The 26194-nt window shown below is 44.1% G+C and overlaps 1 long non-coding RNA gene across 1 annotated transcript; it reads right to left on the bottom strand.

Moving 5' to 3' along the window:
- LOC113406203 lies at window positions 1–23669 on the bottom strand. The gene is made up of 4 exons (XR_003369687.1): window positions 23374–23669; window positions 4789–4827; window positions 4310–4354; window positions 1–14 (listed from the first exon to the last, which is right to left on the bottom strand). It is a non-coding gene; the product is annotated as an uncharacterized LOC113406203 (long non-coding RNA).
- Between the last annotated feature and the right edge of the window lie 2525 nt (window positions 23670–26194).

Genomic DNA, 26194 nt, shown 5'->3' with positions numbered 1-26194 from the left:
TTTTGGGTGGTCATCTATTGACAAATATTGTTAGGGGGAAAAAGAGTTAAAATTGCAAATGAGTAAAGTGCAGAAACAAGCTGAATAATCTATACCCACCTTTCCCATGTTTCTCTGTCTTCCTCCCCTCACCCCCCAAAAGCCCCTCCATAACTTATGTTTACTAATATTATGGCAGCTGACTTCATCCACTGTGTTCAAGATTGTAAATAAGAATCTCTTGCGAACCCTTCTATTTCCAACTATCACACCTCATTTCGATTTGTGTGTCTGAAGTTTAGGGCCTGCTCCCGCTCCCACTGAAGTCAATAGCAAAACTCCTATTGAATAGAATGGGGAGCAGGCCTGGGCACTAACGTGGAATTTTTAAAACTAGGTAGCTAGCATCAAGTATGCATCAACTTTAAGACTATGGAACTGAATTTATTTCAGACTGGCAGCTTTGTAGGTCTCAGTCTCAAAAAAAATAAATCAATCCATGTGAAGAAGAAAATCGGTTCATTTTGAGTTCATTCTAGTTATGAACATTTAAAATTAGCAAGACCCCAAGACAACCTCATCTCATTTTATTTATATATACACACAGCAATAAATGCACATGGAGTGTGTACTATGCATACAACTTACACACACAGTTGATTCTACAAACATGCAATTAACTAATAAAGGCCACCAGTTCATCTGTTCTGACTGGCAATTCTATAAAAATGAAGACTTTTTTTTTTCATTTACAAGAAACAGTAAAAGAAAAAAGGAAACAAATAAATATGGTGATTTACTTTGCCACTCCAATGCCCTAAAATGTCATGAAATTTGAACAGTAAGGTTGAGCATTTTGATGTAGTGATAATTAAAGATTTAAAGTCACAAGTGTATCCAATGTCCTAGAAAACCATGATGTATAACCTGAGCAACTTTTCACATAAAGAGCCTGCATCCTAACCAGGCAATAACTTTACAGATTTCAATACTTGCATATAATTGACCAAGATCCTTCTAACAGAGGCATTCATGGCCTTGTATAACACCATGCCTCTTCTATGACTAAATGAACTAAAGGAACAAACATTGTTACAGTTCTGGAATTCTGTGCCCTTTGTTAGTTCCCACAGACAAGCTTCCCCCTTCCCAACAGTTGCCAGTAATGCTGAAGCACAGCAATGCTAGTGTGATACCAGCTTTTATGGGTGTTGTTCAGCAATTTAAAGAGTTAACAGACACTACCTGCCAAACTATGTTCCACTTCACTAGTGAGAGTGTTGCAAGGATATTGCAGTTTGCTCATGTGACTTAGCTGAAATACATTATAGACTTTGCAAAGAGATTATCCCAGAGGAAAGGGAAAGGCTTCCTTTCTGACAACAGACTCCCACTTCCAGGCATAAAGAGCATATTATCCCCCTCCCCCCTTCTTTCTAGGGAGTGATTAGAAAGGTAATATTTTCAAATTACAACCACTTCTAGGAATGGTATATTAGTCAATTAGTGCTATCTAGTGAAAAAATAAGGTGATGAAACATCCCCAAAGCCAACTAATCAAAAGACATTTGGAAAAACAAAAAAACCCAAAGCCATTAATGCACTCAAACGAGGCCTCTAACTCAACAGCAGAAACTCATGGATCCTCAATACCAAATTCTACTACATCAATTTCTGTGCGTGGCACTGACCTCACTTTAATCAAATCCCTCTTGATATTCACTTCTTCCAGTAGTCCTACAAGCTCTAACTCACCTCAATCTAATGCCATCATCCCTATTTTAAAAAGCCATGAAGTTGTTCCTTGGATATCTTTTAGACCTGATCTTGCAATGAGCTCTGCCCAGGCAACCCCCAGGGCCCACTGCAGGACACTCTAATTATGAAGGCTTCAGTATACAAAATATACAGGTTAACATTCCATGGTTCTACTTAGTAGGATTCCCTACTTACCTCTGAGGATCCCCCTTCCATTTAGCAAAATGGGATGAGCAGGGTGGTCACAGCCACAAGGTTTGCCCGCAACCCATGTACTAGGCTCTAACAACTCAGAATAATAATACCCAGCTCTTACATTTTCATGAGTAGACCTCAAAGTGCTTAGCAAGCTCTCAGCTTCCCCATCTGTAGAATGGGGATAATGACACAGATGTCCTTCGCAAGGCACTTTTGAGGTCTACTGATGACAAGTGATATACAAGAGCTACATATTTATTATGCATTGTTATAGTCTAATTCATGGGTTGCGAGCAAATCTTAGGGCTGTGACCATCCTGCTCGTCCCATTTTGCTAGCTAGTACAAAACCCCAATGAGGCTGCATGTGCATTTGTTTTTAAGAGACTTCTTTTAATGGAGTTTTTTTTAATTCACTGATAAATCTAAATGCACATTCTGAAGGCTCTAATTATTGTTTTCCTGATTATGGACTAGATCATGACTAACATCTAGTCCTGAGCAAGGGACAGCGTGTTGTTGCACTGCCCCCAAAGAAGCAAAAGAGGGAGATTGTGACTCAGTCTCAGTATCCCTCCTCCTGGTTTCCCCCTTGACTCCAGGGAGGCAGTAACTGCACTGTATTTGTTGCAGCATATATCCCCAGCACAGCTATGCCACCAAGCAGGTTGAGAGGGTGAAGCCTATATTCTGCCCCTCTCACCCACCTTTGTTAGGGGGGAGAAGTAGTAGCTTTGTGTAGCCTGCTTTCCCTACTATCTGCAATGCATGTAGCCAGCAAAAAGGTGCTAGGGTGTCCTTATGCTCTTATTCCACCATGCTAGTTAAGCCACAATTTAACCCTGAGATATAGTAAAATACAATTTCAATGTGGTGGTTCAGCAAATGTCAGAGACAAATGTGTTCCCTGCAGACTGAGGTATGTATGACATCACCAAAAGATTTGCCAGCCAATAACTCAGTTTTGCCATGCCACTGCCTAAAGCCTAAAAAAATCATTATTACAGTAACTCCTCGCTTAACGTGTAATTATGTTCCTGAAAAATGCTACTTTTAAGCGAAATGATGTTAAGCGAAACCAATTTCCCCATAAGAATTAATGTAAATGGGGGGGTTAGGTTTCAGAGACAAAATTTTCATATATATATTTATACACTCACACACACACGCACACACAGTGTAAGTTTTAAACAAACAATTTAATACTGTACACAGCAATGATGATTGTGAAGCTTGGTTGAGGTGGTGGAGTCAGAGGGTGGAAGAGGGTGGGATAGTTCCCAGGGAATACCTTACTGCTAAATGATGAACTAGCACTCGGCTGAGCCCTCAAGGGTTAACACATTGTTGTTAATGTAGCCTCACACTCTACAAGGCAGCACAAATGGAGGGAGGAGACACAACAGACGCATGGCAATGCCTGCAAACATTGCCTGTGGAAACGGAACATGATGATGAACCTACGCTATCCCACTGGAGCGCACCACTCCCTCTACTTTCCAAAGTGCTGGGGGGTGCATGTGTGTGTGTGAGAGAGAGACAGACAGAGACACACACTGTGTGTGTGTGTGTGTGTGTGTGTGAGAGAGAGAGAGAGAGAGAGAGTGAGACACGCATTGCACCTTTAAGTACGTTGACACCATTCTAAGTACACTGCCTTTTTAAGTAGATCAGCAAGTTGAGACAGCAGTTCCCTCTGTCCTGAGCCCTGTGGTGTCCCCTGCCCCTGCTTTGTGGAGATGGGGTAAAGGAGCGGGGGGAGGGGGACTCCCTGACATTAGCCCCACTCTTTCCACCCCCACTCCCTGCACAGCAAGCAGGAGGATCCTGGGAGCAGCTCCAAGACAGAGGGCGGGAGCAGCACATGGAAGTGGGGGGTGGGACACCTGAACTGCCCGGCAACTGATCGTCTGCTGGGCGGCTGCCACACAGGGAACTTAGGGAAGCTGATGGGGGGTTTCTGGTCCATCCTGGTTCCAAGCCCCCACCAGCTAGCTCCAATGGGCTGCTCTTCCTGCAAGCAGTGGACAAAGCAGGCGGCTGCCAAACATTATAAGGGAGCATTGCACAACTTTAAACGAGCATGTTCTTTAATAGATCAGCGACGTAACAACGAAACAATGTTAACCGGGACGACGTTAAGTGAGGAGTCACTGTATTATTAAAGACAGCTTGGTTCTATTATTTGATCCTCAGCTTGTCCCCAAAGAGGCCTGAAATGTGCACTTTTAAAAAAAAAAAAGACACATTGGGATAATTTATCTCAGATATACAGCAATGTGTAACCATGATTCTTTGTCAGTAAGTACACATCTAAAATCACAATAAAGCATTTACCGTAAGATGCATTATGTGCCAACTTAATCACTACTCACCCAACTCCGGCTTTTTGGTAGCTGAACCAGGCTTCTTTGTAGGCTCTGGTATGTCAAGGACATAGACGTTAATACAAATTGAAACGTTGCTGATGAATACATTGCACAAAGATACTTAGAGAACAAGTTTAAACAGATTTCCTTTTAAAATAAGTGAAAGTATTAGACCAATAATTTTTTAAGTCTTCTATAGTTGTATGATTTGCCCTTAAACATTGAAGTATTGCCACCAGGCAGGTTGCTCTACTTCTATGTGGTCCAGGTTCTGGTACACTCTTAGTCATACTAACTAGCACCTTATACCTTAAATTGTGCCAGAGAAGTTAATACAGCTACTCATGGAGAAAGGTGTTACGCATGTTCAGTATGGATGTCAGAATCTGGTCCTAAGCATTTAAATTATGTTTTAACATTAATGCTAAACACTATATATAGAAAAATCGCACAAGAAGGGATTTTTGCAAGAACATATTACTTACCGGGGCCTAATGCATCTTCTAAGTTAAAGTCGTCTTCACCTATCAACACACACACACACACACACAAAAAAAGCCAGAAATTAGCAGCAGAATGAGGAGAGACCTTTCTCACTCTGAAATACGCCATTCTGATCCTGATCAATGTTGCCCCACATGCAGCTAAAATAGAGGGAGTTTCTCAGTACCGTGGGCAGGAAGCAAAAGTGCTTCCCCCCAAAACACTCCTTTAGAAGAGAAGGGATATGGGATTATTATAAGGGCCCTATCTGCAGACAATCTCAGTAAGGTCAGACAGTCTTCCATGGAGTAAATGCATTCTTCCCCGTGAGGGGCAGACAACCCATCACTGGCAGAAAAGGGTTTAAAGTCAACCTAGGGAAGTTGTGCCAGAGGCAGCCAATCAGAGAAGGGCTGAAGGGAGCAGCCCATCAGGGCCAAGCAGGCCCATATCAAAAGGGAGCTGCAGGGCAGAGGAGGGCAGTTCTCTGCTGGGAGCCCTGGGAGGAAGGACTGTGTCTCTGGAGGGCTGAGAGAACTGCCAGCATCCTCGACAGAGCAGTGCTGTGAGCAGGGACTGGGGGAGCGAGAGACAACTCCGGTGTTTGTAACTCTGAAGTTCTACTGTAGTAGTGTAGCCGCGGTAGCACAGACAGCGGCAAGGAGTGGCATAGGCTAGCTGCCCTGGACCCTGGGAGTATGTACTTGGCACACCACTCCCTGCTGCCATGCTATCGCAGCTAGGCTACTATTTTTAGCATGCTAGCTTGATGAGAGCTAGCACGAGTATGTCTATGCAAGCTGGAAATCACACCCCCAGCTCCTAGTGCAGACGTAGCCTTAGAACAGAAGACATTTGAAACAGACAAAAATAGGCAATCTGAAGGGGTGGAAGAAAAAAGCTCTTAATTGTAGTTGCTCTCTGAAGATAACCATCATAATGAATGCACTGGGTTTGTGGCTGGGCTCTTGCACAGCCAAGGCAGGTATTCCAAGTCTCCACAGGGGTGAGAGGCAGAGAGAGGAGAGGATCTTCTCACTACCCACTTTCCTTTACTCCACTCCTGAAAAATGCTATGGGACCTTTTAAACACCCAGCTCATGGAAAAACTACTTCATAGGAGTGGGCGTGCACATGAGACATATTGCCAGAATGATTCGGCGGGAACTCACACCACCTTAGAAAGGTATGCAAGATGCATCCATACCATCTTAGGAATTCAGCATAAAAGTGGATTACAAAGGCTGAAGCTTATCCATCTTGCAAAGAGAATCTCTTCCATTTAGGGTCTGCAGATAAACTGGCCTGTTTCCAATGGGCACGCAGAAAGTCAAAATAGCCAGAAAATGGGACCTAACCCAGACAGGCAAAAAACTTAAAACACTTTATGTGAAGCACAAAAAGCATCACATGAGGAATAGTTAAATTAAATCTAGGCTTTGGTGGAGTAAAAGGTATATTTGGAGGGGAGATACCAATTGCAGAGAAGAGGACTATTCACTGGTAGCTCCCTGCCTCCGCCATCACCTGACATTTAACACAAAGGAACTGTTCGTTTGAGCATCTCAGCTCATTGCCTCTGCCGTGGTTCGCCCATGAGGGGGAGACACAGTCTAAGAGAGCCAAGATCCAAAAAAGTACTGTAATGCTAAGGTTTTATCATTTTCACTTGTAAACATCACCCACAAATAAGACTGAAGCCTCTTTTTGACTGCTGGGCATGTATGATATGCTCTGGGTAACCACTTAAAGCAGGAAGTCTTATCTTGTACTGACTGAAGTTACTGAGAGGTCTTCAGATATAGTCCTGTTTAGGGCCAGATTTTCAATAGCTCAGGATCCCCAGATGTCAACCTTTTTTCAAAATGAAAATCTGGCCCCAGTGGTGAATGCACTGCAATACTCCAATTCTGAGCTGAGAGTTATGAATGACTGGGATGAGGTTCAGATACTAAGGAGAAGATTGCAAGCTTCTTTCCCAGCACAAATGGAGGAAAAAAAGGTTATTTTATAATTGTCCATGGATAGCATTTCATGGAATTTCCTCTGAAGCAACTAGTACTGGAAACCATAAGGATCAAGAATGCATCAATTATGTCTGTCTATGAGAGGCATAGTGCAGCATTAGAGCACTTTTTGAAACTGCTGTGCTACCTCCTCTCCATACACACAATATACAAATCCATGAGTTGCAAGTGTTCTCAAGCATATGAGCAGAAAGCTAGGGGGAAAAAACCTAGCCCCTCTAAAAGAGCAGAAGCTGCCAGCCTTGATGCCCTGACTGACACAGGCTATGCCAATTGCTGGAGATAGCTGGGAAAATAAATTTAAAAATATAACATCTGAAGCACTAGGTAGGCAAAAGCTATTTCTGAGCAAATATAAAGCTTTGAAGGGCTGATGAATTGAAGGCCACTGAAGAGGGCCAGACATTGAAATGGAACTCTGTTGCTGTGACTCATGGAAGCTTCTTCACTGAACGGGGTGGGAAAGGAAATGACAGCTAGAGCTAGTGGTAACTACATTCCACTGCAGAAGCTGGCATGAGACAACTGATTTAGAGGAGCTCCTGCTTTGGTCGTGAGCAAGAATACAGGCTGAGATTGAGGATGTATTATGATGCATCTCCACAGAGAGTAAAACAGCTTGTCCCAAGCAGGTTACACAATTCCCTATAGTTATATTTAATATCACTCCTATTCTCCTGTAGCTTTTTTTAAATTTAAATTGAATTTAGTAATTTTGTATTAAGCTACCATGAGTTCAGCTGCTGTTGCTACAGTTTCAAGCTCAATCACCTCTGGTGTTTTTCTCAAATTTGGAGACTCCAGGAACACACAAAGTCCAAGGATAGTGACCACAAACACAATCACAAGTTTAAAGTCTTATCTGTACTACAAGTTTTATTAAAGCAATAAAGTTACAATTACCCATACATATATAAATCCTACAAAAACCCATGCAATGACTAAGGCTGTAGTCATACTCACATCCTCAAAGATATCCTAAGGTCCCCGATGGACCTCTCAACAGATTATTGTCAATAGAGGGATGGTTCCTGCTGGGGTTTCCAGTGGGAGTCTCCCAACTTTTACCCAACCAGGGAACCTCTTTTATATTGTTATTCTGATCACACCCAACACCTTATGCAGATGCATGAGGGTTTTCCTTATACCCCATGAATATTGAAGTGCCCCATTTGTCATAGGCTGTTTCTTACTTTCGCTTATTCTTATTAGCATCTATGCACAACATGTATGCTGCGGTCACGACAGGACATTCCATGATCTAACAATCCGGTGTCTCATGATCTTGAACAATACCCTGCAGTGTATTGCAATCTAGTTTTTTGTAACATCGAGCACATCTTTTATAGTGATCTTGTGACCTTCCTGGCATAAGATTATTCCTAGATCACCCACTAATGTCAAGCATTCTTAAACCTGGCCTAGTATGACTAAGCTAAAAATTTACAGGTCTCAGCTTATAGGTCTTGTATTCCTGCCATGCTTTACTTGTATACCTAACACACATTCATAACTCCTAAATACACCTCTACCTCAATATAACACTGTCATCGGGAGCCAAAAAATCTTACCGCGTTATAGGTGAAACCGCATTATATCAAACTTGCTTTGATCCGCCGGAGTGCGCAGCCCCGCCCCCCCGGAGCACTGCTTTACCGCGTTATATCAGAATTCGTGTTATATCGGGTCGCGTTATATCGGGGTAGAGGTGTAATTGTCAGTCTTACACTTCTATTATCCTATAATTTAAATCTATTTAGCATACATTGAGTATCTATGAAATAGCATATGAATTAACCATAACGCCAAATAACACAATGATAAATGGATGATAAAATGAACTAATTGGCTAAGTTCTATACCCCACCAATAATTCCATTTTCCCCCCTCCTTCAGTGGACCTATAAGAAGGATGGGAATATCTGCTACTCAGCCATGAGGGACTAGTGCCATGGTAGGTAGGTCTGCACATATGCAATTAGTAAAAGCAACACTTTAAAGTATTTTGCACAATTTTATTTTTATTTGAAGTTTAAACCTAGGAACTGCTGTTCGGAGCTCACTGGCATTTGTTTCCAATTCAGTTATTTGCCTCCTGTCAACATACAGTGATCCAAGACTAAAAACATCTACTGCATATCCCACATTCTGACAGTCTTTTTTTTTTTTCCCCCCCAAAATAGTGAATGTCACGAACAGCTAGAACCAAAAAAGAAAAACAATTTACTAACAAGCAGCGCAGGAGAAAGTGAAAACTTCTTTATTCCTCTTAAATCTATGTTTCCTTTATACCTCTGCAAAAACTTCTTTTTTTAAGTTTTAAGCAGAGAAACTTGAATGTGATGATGACTCACTGCGGGAGGAGCAGAACTTGCAGCTGCGTTAGTCATCTCATTCTGGGCAGAGTTGTGGGCACCAGTCCTGATCAGGCAAAAACTGTGACAAGATGTTTACAGACGTTGCCAAGCAGCAGCTTATAATTAGCTCTGCAGCAGCATACCATGAAATCTTCAGAACTGAAATCCTGTACTGTAGTTTTCAGTCTGCAACCCTCGTACAAGACTTCACCTATCAAAACTTTGCTCATATATCAAATCTTTAAATTTATTTTCTATTAATTATTTGCACTGTGGTAGCACCTAGGAACTCCAGTCATGAACCAGGACCCTACTGTGCTAGGTACTATACAAAAAGAAGACTGACCCTACCTCAAAGAGCTTAAATTCTAAGTATGAGACAAGGATACAGACAGAATATGAAGTGAAGATTTTCTAAATACAAAAAAGGCAGCTATTTGCTGCATATTCAGTCCTGTTGGATTTAGCATGTTTACAGTCAGAAAACATTGGTGACCATGACAGTTAAGCTTCCTCTAGGACCAGTAAAAAAGAGAAACTTACATTTCTTTCATATTGCTGAAGATGTATTTGACTTACCAAGGTTATTTGTTCACATACAAAAGTCTCCCAACAGGCCTTTATGCAAAAAGAATGGTTTCTAGACACCCCATTCCAAGGTAGCAATGACATTTTTTTAAGTGATGGGGTACCTAAACAAGGAGCAAATAAGCAGTTGTCCATTATCACTTTTCAGCTCCTGAAGCTGAATTTCAGAACAGACCATTCCTTCCACTGAACAGAAGTGAAAATGTACACAGGATCCTTTGACAGACGTGAACATCCATTCAAGAGGCCACTTTTCTCCCACACATACCCTAGTTTGAATTTCATGTTTCCACGTGTCTGTGGTGCATGCTGGAACTCAGGGGATGCATCACAAATTATGTCGATCTGCGTTAATATCCATTCAAGACTGGATAGAGAAATTAGGAATTGTGGCACATTTTGTAACAAGAGAAACCTATTCACTGAGGGCTTGCATCACAAACAAAACAAGCTCTGGTGCTAATAATGTGGATGGCTTGACAGAAGCATTTAGTTTAGGAATGAAGAGTTAGAGTGCTTTGAATCACCAGATGAACATCTGAGAGTACATAAGAGTAGGGTAAACAGGAGGTTACAGAATCTGGCACAAGGAGCTCAGCATTTAGTAAGACTAATGACAGCTGTTATCCAGAAACCAAAACCAGTCCTGCTGCGTAGCAACAACAAATCTGGGCGCCGCCTCTGAAGCCATTCAGTTGGCAGGACCGGCTCCAGGGTTTTTGCCGCCCCAAGCGGCGAGGGGAAAAAAAAAAAAACAAACAAAAAACCACGCACGCAATTGCAATCGGCGGCACTCCGGCGGCAGCTCCACCGCGCCGCTTTCTTCTTTGGCAGGAATTCAGCGGCAGGTGCTTCCCTCCGAGAGGGACCCACCGAACAGCCCGACATGCCGCCCCTTCCCCTTGGCCGCCCCGAGCACCTGCTTGCTGGGCTGGTGCCTGGAGCCAGCCCTGTCAGTTGGGCTGGGTAGATTAAGGCCCAAAATCCAGTGTCCAACCTTCAAATCACTACCCAAATGCCAGAACTAATTCTATACCACAGTTTAGTTCCACAAGGTTAGGGTCAGTAAGGACATAGGTTCAGAACTGAGGTGACTATTTTCCCCTAGGGACCTCAGTATGGTCTCAGAGCACTCAGTCAGCTAGCATAGGGTTAAAATGTTTGCCATGTTTGTTTCTGGGAAAGTTATTCCTCCCAAAGGTGAGCTTACCACACTTGATTCTATTCTACATAAATTCTTATACTCAGTGAAGGCTTGGGGTTGACGCTACTGTATAATGTACTCATTGCCATGGCATCTGAGCACCTCACACAATCAGGACATTCTCAACGGCAAAACATCTCACTTGCTTACTGAAATGGACAACTTTTAATAAAGCCTTTCAAAGCTTAAGGAATGTATTTTTCACAATGGCCTCTACCCAGTTTCCTTTTGTGTGAACACAAAACTGCAGACACAAAGTGCACTTTGCAGATGCAAACATGAGTGTGTACACTTTACATAGCAGGGTGGATAAAAATCAATGATTTTTTAATTTAAATTGGATTTTTTTTGATAAAATGCTTGTTGAGTAAAAACCTATCTAAAGATAGTTTTAATTAAGATACATTATAGCTCAAAGGTATCTCATCATGGAATAGGGATTATAAATTCTAATTCTATAGTATGAGACAATATATTCATGTAATGTTTAAGAAAAGTTTTGTAAATGAGTTCCACTAGTTCATGGATTAGGGAACCAATCTTATGGGGTTCCCCAGGCTTCTGTATAGATTATTTAGGTTAATCTTTCTATCTACCCAATGGGACTCAGTGCTCAGTCTAGAACAGGGATCGGCAACGTTTGGCACGCGGCTTGCCAGGGTAAGCCCCCTGGTGGGCCGGGAAGGTTTGTTTACTTGCCGCCTCCACAGGTTCGGCCGATCGCAGGTCCCACTTGCCACAGTTCCCCACTCCAGGCCAATGGGGGCTGCGGGAAGCAGCGGCCAGCACATCCCTCGTCCCGCGCCACTTCCCAGGCCAGTGGGAGCCGCGATCAGCCGAACCTGCAGACGCGACAAGTAAACAAACAGGCCCGGCCCACCAGGGGGCTTACCCTGGCTAGCTGCGTGCCAAACGTTGCCGATCCCTGGTCTAGAAGATACCATCAGAGGTGCTTAGTTTTGCAGTTCTCAAACTGTGCATTGGTGTCTCTAGAGGCAACATGCTTGTTAACAGCAAAAATGTTTTAAATAAATAAATAATATATAAAGGTGATAAATAACAGACCTCAACTCTATTGTCCCTCTGCAATTTGTGTACACAGAGTCAATTCCTTACCTCTCTCTAAAAGTGCAAAGTTTCAAAAAGTTCAATGAATAGAAGATTGTTGGGGGTGGAATAGAGCTGGACAAGGAGAAGTCTGGAGATAAATGTGAGAAGTGAGGGACATATGCTTGTTTTGTTAAAATATGATATGTTTGCTGTTGAAGAAAAAAATCCAGAATAATTAACTTTATTGTTCTAGTTAAATAAAACAATTTAAATGTCTGTCTGGTGATGTTCTCCTCCTAATACAGCATGGCAAGAAAATCCTCCAAATATTAATGATTAACCTGTTGAATTGGAGATACTTCACCTCCCCGTGACTTCATAAATATCTGCTTCAATTACCTTTGGTAAATGAAATAACCAAACAATCATTCATTTTCTGATATAGCTGTAAAACTAATCTGAAAAGTTTTCAAAATAAATGTTTTAAAATGTATAGTGTGTACCTTCTAAAAATGAAGCCTACATCTATCTCTGAGTTGTGAAGAATATGTATTAAGGTTATAACAACCAACAAGAATGCACTTTTATGTAGAAAACCATGATTAAATCGAGTCTTCCTGACTAGTGATTTAAATCACGATTTAAATCAAATCCACCCTGTTACATAGTGTAAAATCAGAGAGCATATACAACTATTACATCCCACAATGAATACCACAGGGGACATTCCAACACTGTCTAATGTAAGACTATTTAAAGAGCACATGTAGGTATTTGCATGTGCAAAAAGCAGGCACACTGGAAGTTCACTCCTTCCAGAGAAGCACTACCCAGCTCTTAGTATCCCCTAGTAATAAAGTTAGGTCACAACCACAATGCAGTCAGGCTAACGCTATGTCTTCACTGAAGAGTTTTGTTGCCAAAAGTTATGCGTTTTAATTAAAGCGCTTTAATTAAAGCGCTGTTGCATGCCCTCACTATGCTCCTGGTGTTGGCGGAGCGCATCCACACTAGCAGCTCTTGCATCAACACAGAGAGTAGTGCATTGTGAGTAGCTATCCCACTGTGTAACTGGCCGCAGGATGTTTTGGGAAGGGTTTGCAGTGCCTCATGGGGCAGGTACAATGTCACATGATGCAGGTTTCTCAATCCCATTGTTCCATGAGCATCCTACTAGATTGCCAGCCACTTTTCAAATGAAGTGTGTGGGGAGAGAGAAGGGAGAATGTGTGACAGGGAGCATGTGTGTCACAGTTACCAAAGTGGGCATTCACCCACGAAAGCTTATGCTCCAATACATCTGTTAGTCTTAAAGGTGCCACAGGACTCTCTGTTGCTTTAAAAAGCTGAATGTTGTCATTTGCCCCTCCTCGCCCAAGAAAAAGTTAGCTTTACATTTAGAAAGTGGTTCAAATTCAGGTACTGGCTACAGCTGATGTACAGGGAATGATCCCCAATTTCTGCAGGGAAGAATTAAATATAGTGGAAAGATTTTTTCCAAGAAGTTACCACATGTTGCTAATAAGTAGGAAAATACCAGCAACAATGATAAGTCCACAAAACCAAGTGCTTTTATAATGCATCCAAGTCACAGGATTTGCAAGAGCAAGAGACTTTCAAATCTAGAGCTCTTTGGAAATCCCTATATTCTTTTATATTGGTTTTGCATCATTTATAAACACATTCAAAAACCTCAGCGAATTCAGCACCCAAATCCCAATGAAATTAAATGGAAATTGGGCATCTAATTCCCTTAGTTTCCTTTGAAAATTCCACCCCTGGCATTTGAAAATCCAGCTATTGAAAGTCTATAATAGCCTCATTCATTTTCCATGACCAAAAGACATACAAACAAACCTTCACAGTTTTTATATCATCTACAGCACACAGCTTCCAAGTTTAACTTGTCCAAGGACTGGTATTTTAAACTTTTACAAACCCAACAAAGACTTGTGATAAACAATGAACAGGACTTGCTACAATCAGGTTTCCTTAACCGGTGATACACTTACCAGAAAGTTCTCATTCCTCCACACATCCCATCACCACCAAAGAAGAAACTGTCAACGTCAATTCATTGTTCATTCTGCCCTTTCCAAAGCTAAGTTATCAGTAGCCTCCTTTATTATGCTACTCATTGACGATTTCTGGCTTTAAGGCAACAAGAACCTTGTCAGTTACAGCAATACTCTTTTCCATTTCTGTTTAGGAAAATTATACAAATATCTGGAACTACAGAGCTTCCAGGACCATTACCCATTCCTCAAGGAATGTTAATGTGTTGTATTCCTCATGTGGGGATCACAAGCAGACAACATTATTCCCATGAGATTTTCATGGCAACAGAGCACGTATCTCAAACCAGGACAGAGAAGTTTAGGGGCAAGTTTCAGTGTTCTCACAAGTACTTCATGCGTATCTAGCCCTATGCATCTCAGGCATCAGCAGTTTCCTCACATGAATGTTAAAGCTACTCATAAGAATTCTACAGCTTGACAAATTGTGGCAATTACAAAGGAAATTAACAGATAAACAGTTCTGAAATCAGTTTCATTCAGGTTAGTTAAAAGAAGAATGTTTGGCCCAAGCAGGCAGTTAACTTCCTGACACCATACAACAGAATGAGACTGTCAAATACTGTTGCAGATAGGAAAATAAAACTCACACTGAGTGGTTTATGCCAATTTTTCTTCACTAGAGAGCTAACTATTGGGATGGCCTATCATTCCACTAAAGAATATTTTATACTCCTGTACACTTCAGTGTCTTTCCCATGTTTGCTAGGGAGAGGGAACAGAACATCATATGTTTTAAAGACCAAGTGGTAAGACTCATAGACTCATAGACTTTAAGGTCAGAAGGGACCAATATGGTCATCTAGTCTGACCTCCCGCATGATGCAGGCCACAAAAGCTGACCCCCCCACTTTCCCTTAACTCTGCTGTTGAAGTCTCCAGATCGTGATCTAAAGACTTCAAGTTGCAGAGAATCTTCCAGCTTGCGACCCCTGCCCTATGCTGCGGAGGAAGGCGAAAAACCTCCAGGGCCACTGCCAATCTACCCTGGAGGAAAATTCCTTCCCGACCCCAAATATGGCGATCAGCAGAACCCCGAGCATACAGGCAAGATTCTCTAGCCAGACCCTCATTTTGCCAGCGATGGCTGTTATTGCCTAATTGACTAAAATCACGTTATCCCATCAAACCATTCCCTCCATAAATTTATCTAGCCTAATCTTGAAGCCAGAGAGGTCTTTCGCCCCCACCGTTTCCCTCGGAAGGCTGTTCCAAAATTCATAAGAAGTCATAAACCATGACTTAATGTCATCGTTCATGATAACAAAGGGCAGCACCCAGATCCTGATAGTTTCATTTCCATATTCATAAAGATTTTATCTGTATAGCTATGAAGTGTCTTGTGATTAGTAAACACACATCCCACCCCAAAGAAAGTGACTGCAACATTTTAACACTTACAAGGGAACTGCACCTTGAGTACTGGCTCTTGCCCAGAAATTACAGCAATTGTGAATTTAAATCTTCCATCCTTATCTCTGAAAGCCACTTCTGATTTCTTCAGGAGCAACCATCCCACACTCTGAATACTATTCCACTAAAACAATCAAAAGTTACAATGAACTACTAAAATACACGGCAAGTCACTCAGACAATCCTAACTCATTTCCACTCCATTATACCACAATTAATAAGTTGACAATCCATCCCCCAGTCTCTTCCTCTGACTCCATCAATAGGTTCAGTGTGGCCAGATGCTTGCATGTACCCAGAAACTCAATGAAGTTGCGTGTCTCCATACAGGTATAAGCATCCACTCTCAAAGATCAATTTGCATGATCTGGTTGCAAGCGCAGCGGTTAAACTATACAGTGTGATACAGCCTGCGGCCACCAGGGGATTCATTGTGGCCCTGAAAATGCCCTAGCCCTCCAGTGAACAGGGGCGGCTCTATGATTTTTCCCGCCCCAAGCACGGCAGTCAGGTGGCCTTTTGCGGCACGCCTGCAGGTGGTCCACTGGTCACGCGGGTTCGGCGGCATTTCTGCGGGTGATCTGCCAGTCCCGCATCTTCGGCGTACCCGCCGCCGAATTGCCGCCGAAGCCACGGGACCGGCAGACCTCCCACAGGCACGCCGCTGAAGGCTGCCTGACTGCCGCCCTCATGGCGACCGGCACGCCGCCCCCCGTGGCTTGCCGTCCCAGGCACGCGCTTGCTGCGCTGGTGCCTGAAGGCGCCTCTGCCTGTGAAATACGGCATACATGTTGATCAAGGCAACATGATGAAATTTCGAGCCTCTGACATGATAATTTCATTAGTCACCAAAGGCAAAGCAACTCCCACCACAAATTTCACCACTGTTGGCTGCAGACATGGGACATTCAAAAGGGCTTGCTGCAGTCCCTTACCTTCCTGGTCACAGCCACGTGGGTGGTAGTGAAGTGGAAGACAGAGATGGTATCAAGAGGAAACCAGGGATTTGCTGCAGGGAGTGGTTGTAGGAAGCAGTGGGGGTTCCCAGGTGCATTGTGGGAAAGGCAGGGAGATGAATGGAATGAAGGAGGGTTGCAGAGGGGAGAAGGCTGCTGCAGGGGAGAGTGATAGTGGGCTGTAGTATATGTGAGAAGGGAAACCTTGGTGCAGAGTTGCTGTGGGGAGGGAATCATGGAGCGGTTTGCTTTAAGCGGTGACGGCTATGTATGTGTGGGAGTTAGCAGGGAGGATGATGGAAGAGGGACTAGGATGCAGGATTGCTGCACAAGATTTGGAGATGTGGGTGACAGTGTTGTGTTGGGGCTGGGCAGTGAGGGTGCATAGGTTTGGGGGCTGGTGGAAGAGGGAGAATGTGGATGAGTGGTGTTAGGAGGAAAGGATATATAATACTGAAGGAGTGTAATAGAAAAGAGGAATAAACAAAAGGAAAAAAAAGTAAAACTGAGAACGTGGGTCTGAGCAAAGACTCATCTTCACCAGCTTCCAAGAGCCATTTGCACAAGATTCGCAGAACCCTTCACCAAGAACCTTTCACCAAAACCCTACTCCGCTACCCACCTCTTAAGCATGCTATCTCCCCTGCCCCCAAATGTAGGTTACCCCAAATGTGAGGCAGGGAGTAGGAAGACAAAATAAGGGTTGATATCTGGCACTTCCATTCCTTCAACTTGTTTTGTGCACTAGGCGCCACAGATTGAAAGAGTAATTCTTTGGAGTGGGCATCTTTAAGATTAAACTCTACTAACAACTGTATCATTACCACCAAGCCTATTAGATATGCTCTGTTTTAAAACTGCAGACCCAGCTTTAGGTAGAGAACTTTGTATTAAATAACTTTTGTATCCCCATAGTTTAATTTCTATTTGTGAAACAATTCACTAGTTTAGAGCAAAAATTAAATAAAGAAAAAGTTGAAATGAATGTCTATGGTCTAGTTTAAAATTAAAATAAAAAGGACCAGCATGAGAAGAGAATGTTATAACTAAAACACCAACAGATCAAATCCAGACAATATAAGCTCTGGAGTTTACAAACAGCTTTTGTTTAATAAAAATACCAACTTGGAACCTTTTATTTAGACAAACAACTAAGATTTAGTAGACAACAAAAAAGGCAATGGATATCCTGTGTGAGGGGGCAAAACCAACAAACAAACAAAAAAGCCCACCCCAAAATTTATTTTTACCTAGACCAAAATTCTATTACTCAAAAGAAAAGACCTGGGATTAAAAAGATTTCTTGTGAACAGATCTTGTGGATGAAGTATTCTCACCCGCCATCCTGCACAAAGCTGAAAGTTATAGAACCTCGGAGTTACAAACATCTCGGGAATGGAGGTTGTTTGTAACTCTGAAATAGCCCACAAAAGCTTATACCCAAATAAATTTGTTAGTCTCTAAAGTGCCACAAGGACTCCTCATTGTTTTTTCTGAAATGTTCGTAACTTTGAACAAAATGTTATGGTGGTTCTTTCAAACGTTTACAACTGAACTTTGATTTAATTCAGCTTTGAAACTTTACTATGTAGAAGAAAAATGCTGCTTTCCCTTTATTTTTTGTAGTAGTGTACATTTAACACAGTTAGTTTACTGCATTTGCCTTTATCTCTCTCTCTCTTTTTTTTTTTTTTAGTCTCTTCTGCTGCTTGATTGCATACTTCCAGTTCCAAATGAGGTGTGTGGTTGACTGATCAGTTCATAACTCTGGTGTTCATAACTCTGAGGTTCTACTGTACACAATAAGCATACATTTGGGGTTGGGTGAGGAATATCTATAAAACTGCTGGCAGCGATCCAAGAAGAAAGACTATTAAGAGACTCAAAATGTGAGAAGGCTAGAGACCAGTTAACATGTGGAGTGAATTACCAGTTGAGTTACTAATGACTTTTGCCTTTTAACAAGTACAGCTAAAGATGTTTCTTTATAAGTGTCCATTTGACATTTTGTATATTGATGATAGAAACCTACTTAGGGGAAGGGAATTAAGACTGGATATTTGAGAAGTGTCAATGTACCAGCTTTTACATAATTTCTGCTTTCATTAGCAGTCTCCTTATGATTGCAAAGAACCTTCCAAATGTTAACTGTTGTGGTGCTGTCTGAGTCTGCAGACAGAGCACTTCAATGCTGCTGCTGCTACCACTTGCTCCTTTCCCAAAAAGTAGCCTGGGATTTCAAATTTATCAAACACTAGTCAGAGATTCATATGGAAGATTAAGTGTTGTTCCCCTCTCCCACATTCTAAGGAAAAAGTAAATGCAACCAGGTACAAACCCATGTACCCTCCCCTTTCACCAGCTGAAGATGAACCCTGGCCCCTGGAACTCCCTGGTGACTTGCCCTCCTCCTCCCTCCCCTCATACGCTTTACACACTCTTGTCCTATTGGTCTTTGGCTAGTCGATTTCTGGGTGCACTTTCATCTTCTTGCAATACTAAATGAATAAAGGACATGGCAATTACAGTAGCTTTGTACTAAACTGTATCCTCCAAACAAATAATGCCTTCCCCAGTAGGTGGATCACAGTAACAAGAGTCAAACAAGGACAAACATTTTAAGTATAGCTGCCACCCCATGTGACATGCCAAAGTAGTAACAGCAAACATTAATATCTAGAAATTGTTTCTGGCTGTGCAGTGTAGAGCTGAGGAGTGTTCAACAGTTGCCAAGCTACACTGTCATGACTTCAAAGAACTTCTGCACTGCTGCAATGAAGTCATTTTGATTTAGCATGCACAGTTGTCCTTTTATGTAAATTATCAGTGTAAAAAGTAAAAGCCTTCAGAGTCTGAGTCACAGAACTGAACTCTTTTCAGTGACAGTGGTAAAGAATAGCCTGCTGCACATTTTCAGCTTCATAGTACAGTATGTGTGGCTCTATAAAATGATACCCCCCACCAGAAATTGGCGAATAGCAATAGTACCCAAAGGAAATGCAATCATTAACTGCTCATTTAACATGGAATTACATTTTCAGAATGATGCATGGGGGAATTTGATCCACATGCTCTCAACATTAAAATGCATAATTTAACTGTATTTTGACCATTTTTTTCAGTCTGAATTTAAACCAACTAAAGAAGTGTACAGTTGAGGCCAGGGCCGGCTCCAGGCACCCAAGCTGGTGCTTGGGGCGGCACCTGGAGGGGGGCGGCGCGGCGCTCCGGCCGCCGGGGAGAGCGGGGCCACAGCCGGGCTCGCCGCCCTCCCCCCGGCGCTCTGGTCGCCCTCCCCCCGGCCGCCGGGGGGAGAGCGGCGAGCCCCTGTTGGGGCTCGCCGCCCTGCGCTCTGGCCGCCAGGGGGAGAGCCGAGCCCCAGCTGGGGCTCGCCGCCCTGCCCCCGGCGCTCTGGCCGCCGGGGGCCGGGGGGGGCGCCGAGCCCCCGCCGGGGCTCGCCGCCCTGCCCCCGGCGCTCTGGCTGCCGGGGGGAGAGCCGAGCCCCCGCCGGGGCTCACCGCCCTGCCCCCGGTGCTCTGGCCGCCGGGGGGAGAGCCGAGCCCCCGCCGGGGGGAGAGCCGAGCCCCTGCCGGGGCTCGCCGCCCTCCTCCCAGGGCTCCGGCCGCCCTCCCCTCGCTGCCCTCGCCCCGGGGCTGCGGCCGGAGGCTTTTTTGCCTGGGGCGGCAAAAAAGCCAGAGCCGGCCCTGGTTGAGGCCAGGGTGGTTAAAATCACAATTTTTATTCATCAATTTCTAGTTCTTTACATTATTTCTATTTTATAGTCTTAAAGTAATGAGGTGGTTGTTTTGTATTTATTTCTTTAATCTTCTAATTGTTAGTAAAATTTCAGCTACTAATCTCTACTAGAGATTTTTTTCTGCTATGAAGTTCCACACTTTGGAATCTCACCTGCATGTGTCTAAATGCGAGCTTAACTTTAGGCTCTTATTTTAAAACAAATTTGGCCTGTGTTTATAACATTGTTAACACTAAAGCAATTTTGTTTTGGAATGACAAAGATTTTATGCCATTTAGAGCGACGTTGAATAAAAAAAAATACAGTGCTAGCCCCGATGCTGCAAACTCTCATGCTTAACTTTAAGAACAGGAGCAATCCCCACTGAAGTTAATGGGACTGTTCATGTGAGTAAAGTTACACAACTGCTTAAGTGTTTGCAGTATCAGAGCCTTACATTTACAGAACTGCTACTGACAAAGTAGTGAAAATTCAAATAAGATACCTTACAGACAGTGGCATTTTAAAAACCATTTCAAAATTTAGGATATATTTTTAGTCTAATGTTGTAAGAGCACAAGTTTTCAAATTAGTTTTGCAAAACCTCCACCTGATTTAGACTGATGATATTTAAAATCAAGTGATTTAGATAATTGATGTAAATTGCTTTATTTAAAGTAGCTTCACACTGGTTAAAACTGAAGCTTTCTTCATACCATGCATGAATGCATACAAGTATTGTTTGAAAAAAATAGGATCCTATTTGTGTCTTTTTTCATTTGGTTGGGATAATGCATTCACATTATGAACTGTAACCCTGGACACAACAAGCTGAGTTAATGTTACTGATCATGTCAGAACAATTTACCTCCTTGCAAAGATTTGTCAAACACTTAACATCCTCCTCTCCCTCTATGACACGGGTGGCCAACTTGAGCCTGAGAAGGAGCCAGAATTTACCAATGTACATTGCCAATAGGTCAGCAGCCCCACACTAGCTCCCCCACCCCCGCTCCCAACGCCTCCAACCCACCGGCAGCCCTGCCAATCAGCGCCTCCCCCTCCCTCCCAATCAGCTGTTTTGTGGCAAGGCTCTGGGGGGAGGGGGGAGAAGTGAGGGCACTGCAGGCTCAGAGGAGGGGGCGGGAAGGGGTGGAGTGGGGGCAGGGCCTGTGGCAGAGCCAGGGATTGAGCAGTGAGCACCCCCCCCCCCGGCACATTGGAAAGTTGGCGCCTATAGCTCCAGCCCCGGAGTCAGTGCCTATACAAGGAGCCGCATATTAAACTTCTCAAGAGCCGCATGTGGCTCCAGAGCCACAGGTTGGCCACCCCTGCTCTACGGCATGTCCTCTGGAGCTCTGAGGCAACAAGTGATTTTAAACTAACAGTTTTGCTAAATATTTGACAGGAAAAATATATGACTATGTAGCATCAACTAGCCTTCTTTGGTGTGGCAAAAATAATACCATCCTTGCAAGAAGTAATTAAGTGACAAATTGTGCGAAGTAAGTGACAATTTGTATCACATATCCTTGTATCACATCAGACCTTAGCCAACAGAGTTTACATAAGTTCTTATTGGATAAAGTAGTTTTAGCTACTGTAGCTGCATTTCTCCAAATAATGCATCAGAATCCTAACATTCAACCTATTGTTTTTAAATAAATATTCTGTGCAAAAAAAGTGGGCAAAAGTTTCAAGGCTAAAAAAAGTCTGCTCATAAGAATATTAAAATCAAAGGGAAATTGTCAGCAAAGTTTTTGTTTGTTTACCTTGAAGTTTCCCATAGTATAGTTATTGTGCTGATAACTCAAAGCTAACTTGCAAGTGGATAACTGTTGCTCCGACTAAAAGTAACTCCTCTTTCTTTCCTAAAATGGAAGCTGTTTTAGAGCTCTGACTGTGCCAAAACTCCCGGTGGCATTCAAGAAAAGCCCCCTCCTTCTACGCACAAACTAATGAAAACACAGAAACTAATTTGGTACATACAATATATAAAGTGAGAGGTGAAAAAATAAACATTTTCATACTGTACTAGTTTTTTTAAAAGGACAACATCACCTCCTCTGTAAGTGACCACAGTACCCCTGCTCTATCTATGGTTCAACGGGCAAATGTGAAGAGGACCACTCTGTGCAGATCTAGTGGGAGAATGATGTGCACTTCAGGCATCCTACCTCCCCTGAAAGACGTCAGCTAGATACTCCACGCTGTTGGGGTGGGGCAGGAAGGCAGCTAAGGATTCCCCAGCCTTACAAGTATGTAGCATTTCTCCTCCCCAGGCTAGCAATACATAAAGAGACAACTCCCAGATCCTTTCCGTTCTCCCAAACCAGACAATGAGCAAGCCAACCGGTCCAACGTAATAAACCTGGCTTATTTCCATGTCCCAGCCCTGTGGTGAATCCTCCCCCATCACCCCCTGCCTCATTTCCAGTAGCGCCACATTTAGTGCCCACAGTTAAGGCGATTTCCCCGCCATCACTGCAAATCCAGTTTTCCCAGGGATTAAATTCCACCGCAAAAAAATAAAATAAAAAAGAGTCGCCAACTAAAACGTGGCACCCCCCGATCGCAGAAAAGGAAGTTTTTCCAATCCGGCTGCCTCCTCCGAGGGCTTCTCGGGTGGCTGTCACTGGGGGAGCAGAGGCAGACCACCAGGCTCATCCCACCTAGGGAGGCAGAGCTGCGGTCGGGGGTGGTGGACCAGCCATTTAAGGACCCGGGGCGCACACCCACGCCTGGGGCTCACCCCGCAGCTCCGCTCTTTGTTCGCTCTCGCCTTGCGGCGGCCAGCCCGTGCAGACAGCGAGAGGGGTCCCGGCACAGGCCACCCCCCTGGGCGCGTACCGCTGTATGGACAAAGGGGAGCTCCGGGCACTGCCCCGTCTGCGCTACAACCCCGCCCTGAGAGCCACATAGCCATGCGGATCTCCCGTCTGGGCGCCCCACCATCCTCCTGCCCGCCCCCAATACAGCCGCTCCTTTGTTCAGTCTATGCTGGCAGCGGGCCACAGCTCCCAGCACCCAGCCCCAGGTGGCAAGAGGGAGGGAGGGCTGCGTAGGGGAGCGCAGCCCCACAGGAAACCCCCCGCCACAGATCCCCGTCGGAGCAAAGGGAAAGAAGGGCGAGTTGCACTGCAGCGACCCTCTTCCCCCAGCGTCTGCTCCACCTTCTTACCTCTCACGTGGAGCAGAAGAAAAGCCAGAGACACTAGGAGGGTGAGTCTCCCCCGCTGCATGATCCGCTGCTGCCGCTCCGGAGACTAAGGTGCAAACTTTCCCCACGGGTTTCCCACCCACCGACACACACACACACACACACACACACACACACTTCTAACTTTCTTTCCAACAAGCCACTAACTCCACTCCCGCCAGCAGCGGGTCACGGGTGCGCCACAGGCAGCAGCCACAGCCCTCCCCGCGCACAGGATCTGCTGCACAAACAGCAATTCCAGCGCGAGCCCCGCAGCCAAAAAAGGGATGTAGTTGTCCCCTCTCCAAGAATCCTACCTACCAGAGGCAGGCAGCCAATCCGCAGGGAGAGCTGGCCCCAGGCAGCCAATGAGACGAAGGGGCCAACCTCCACCCAGGCCGCTGGGTGGGAGAAGGGACAGTGCGTGCCTGCCAGGGCATGCCACGCCTTAGGTCACGGGAGACTAGCGGGTGGGGTGCGGTGCAGATGAGGAGAGGCTGTCCCCGAGCTGCGGAAAATAGCGTGGGAGTGCACCCGGCACGTTAGGCTGCTAACGGGCACGGGGGGGGGGGGGGTTGCAGTGAGAGGGCAGGAAGGTTGTCAGAGTGTAGATCTGAGCCAGAAACTGGTGCAGAGAGAGAGAGAGCGCAATGACTCAACGCAATAGGTGCCAAAACCGGTTTTTTACTTTGCTGTCTGGCAAAAGCGGCAGCAGGGAGCTCTTTTCTGAACCTGCAAAGAAACTGACGTCCTCCCTGGATGGCATGCAGTGTAGTTATAGCCATGTGGGACCCAGGATACTACTAAGAGACAACGTGGGTGAGGCAATATCTTTTATTCGTCCAATAAAATATATTATCTTTCTAATCATTCCAGATTCAGATGACTCTGCTAGGTATAAGTTTCTTGCCTCCACAAAGTGAATTGGCAGGGGTTGGCCTCTTTCAGGTTAGCATGGTATGGGAAACACCTTTCCTTTTGTCTCCATACCTGTTGAAAAGAGAGAGGATCTCTTGAATCACAGACGTTGTAGGAAGTGGAAGGGGAGAGGGGTCAAAAGCCAGATTCAGATTTCATGCTTGGGGCTGTCTCTGGGGTTGGGTGGAATCCAAAAACGAAAAGCACTCAAACTTTTATGGAGGGAGGATGTTGGACATCGGGACTTGTGTTTTGCAGCTCTAAAACTTCTCACTAGTATCTAGCTCTCACAGGCCTACCTGCAAACATGGGAGATATTTAAAATAAATCCCAAAAGGAGATGAACTAGGTGAATTAAATCCTCTCTCAGGGCACGTCTATTGGGGATCGACTTATCGCGTCTAGTGAAGATGCGATAAAATCGATCCCTAATCGCTCTGCCGTCGACTCCGGAAATCCACCGCGGCAAGAGGTGGAAGCGGAATCGACGGCGGAGTGGCAGCGGTCGACTCGCCGCCGTCCTCACAGCCAGGTAAGTCGACCTAAATACGCAACTTCAGCTACGCTATTCACGTAGCTGAAGTTGCGTATCTTAGGTCGACCCCCTCCCCTCCCCCTGTAGTGTAGACCTAGCCTCAGGCTTTGATAATTGAAATGCAGGGTCTGCTAGGCTAGGCCACACCTTCATCCAGCCACATTTTCTTTCTGCACTTACTGATAAAGGTTATCTAAAATTAAACATATGTTAAGAAGCCTGCCAATCTTGCCTGCAGAGAGCTGGCTCCTCCTTTGCTTGGACATCAGAAACTCTCCTTGACGTTGCAGAGAATTTGGGATGCACAAGCAATGCAAAATTGGACTTCTTATGACTAAATTAAAAGGACACAAATCTAAATTAAAATTGTCTTGTGCAACATGTCACAGTATGTAAGTGCCATATTTGGTTTTTATGTGAATTATTCAGATGTGGGAGGACTGTTTACAAATATAAGACTTTTTTTATTTAAACACAGCTAAATAACCCATATTTCTTCATGGAAGTTACAATTTAGAGGTTTTACATCTTTGCCACAAAGGATATAGTCCTTTACCTCTGCCTGCTTCCCCAGATATTATACAATATTCAAAGCCTATCCTATAATCTGCACTGCCATACACCAGTAATCCCACTCATCACTTGCAGGACTGAACCCTTGGTACTAGACTGAACCATACCTCTCTCCCTGGGGACCAGGTAGAGCTAATGAACAATATGAAAGTCTTTGTGCCAAAATACATACAAAATAATTATATCAAGATAAATAAGATAAATATCAATGTATAAAGATTACATTCAAATAAGAACAGCCATACTGGGTCAGACCAAAGGTCCATCTAGCCCAGTCATCCTGTCTTCCCCCAGTGGCCAATGTCAGGTACGCCAGAGGGAAAGAACAGAACAGGTAAGCATCAAGTGATCCATCCCCTTTCGCCCATGCCCGGCTTCTGGCAAACAGAGGCTAGGGACACCATCCCTGCCCATCCTGGCTAATAGCCATTGATGGACCTATCCTCCATGAATTTATTTAGTTCTTTTTTGAACCATGTTATAGTCTTGGCCTTCACAACATCCTCTGAGAAGGAGTTCTGCAGGTTGGCTGTGCATTGTGTTGAAAAATAATTCCTTTTGTTTGGTTTAAACCCGCTGCCTATTAATTTCATTTGGTGACCCCTAGTTCTTGTGTTATGAGAAGGAGTAAATAACACTTCCTTCGTTACTTTCTCCACACCAGTCATGATTTTACAGACCTCTATCATATCCCCCCTTAGTCATCTCTTTTGCAAGCTGAAGAGTCCCAGTTTTATTAATCTCTCCTCATATGGCAGTTGTTCCATACCGCTCATC

This window comes from Terrapene carolina, unplaced genomic scaffold, assembly GCF_002925995.2.
Source record: "Terrapene carolina triunguis isolate 2854851 unplaced genomic scaffold, T_m_triunguis-2.0 Scaffold23, whole genome shotgun sequence".
Lineage (NCBI taxonomy): Eukaryota > Metazoa > Chordata > Testudines > Emydidae > Terrapene > Terrapene triunguis.
Note: the sequence above shows the minus strand (reverse complement) of the source record. Positions and strands in the feature narration are given on the sequence as shown.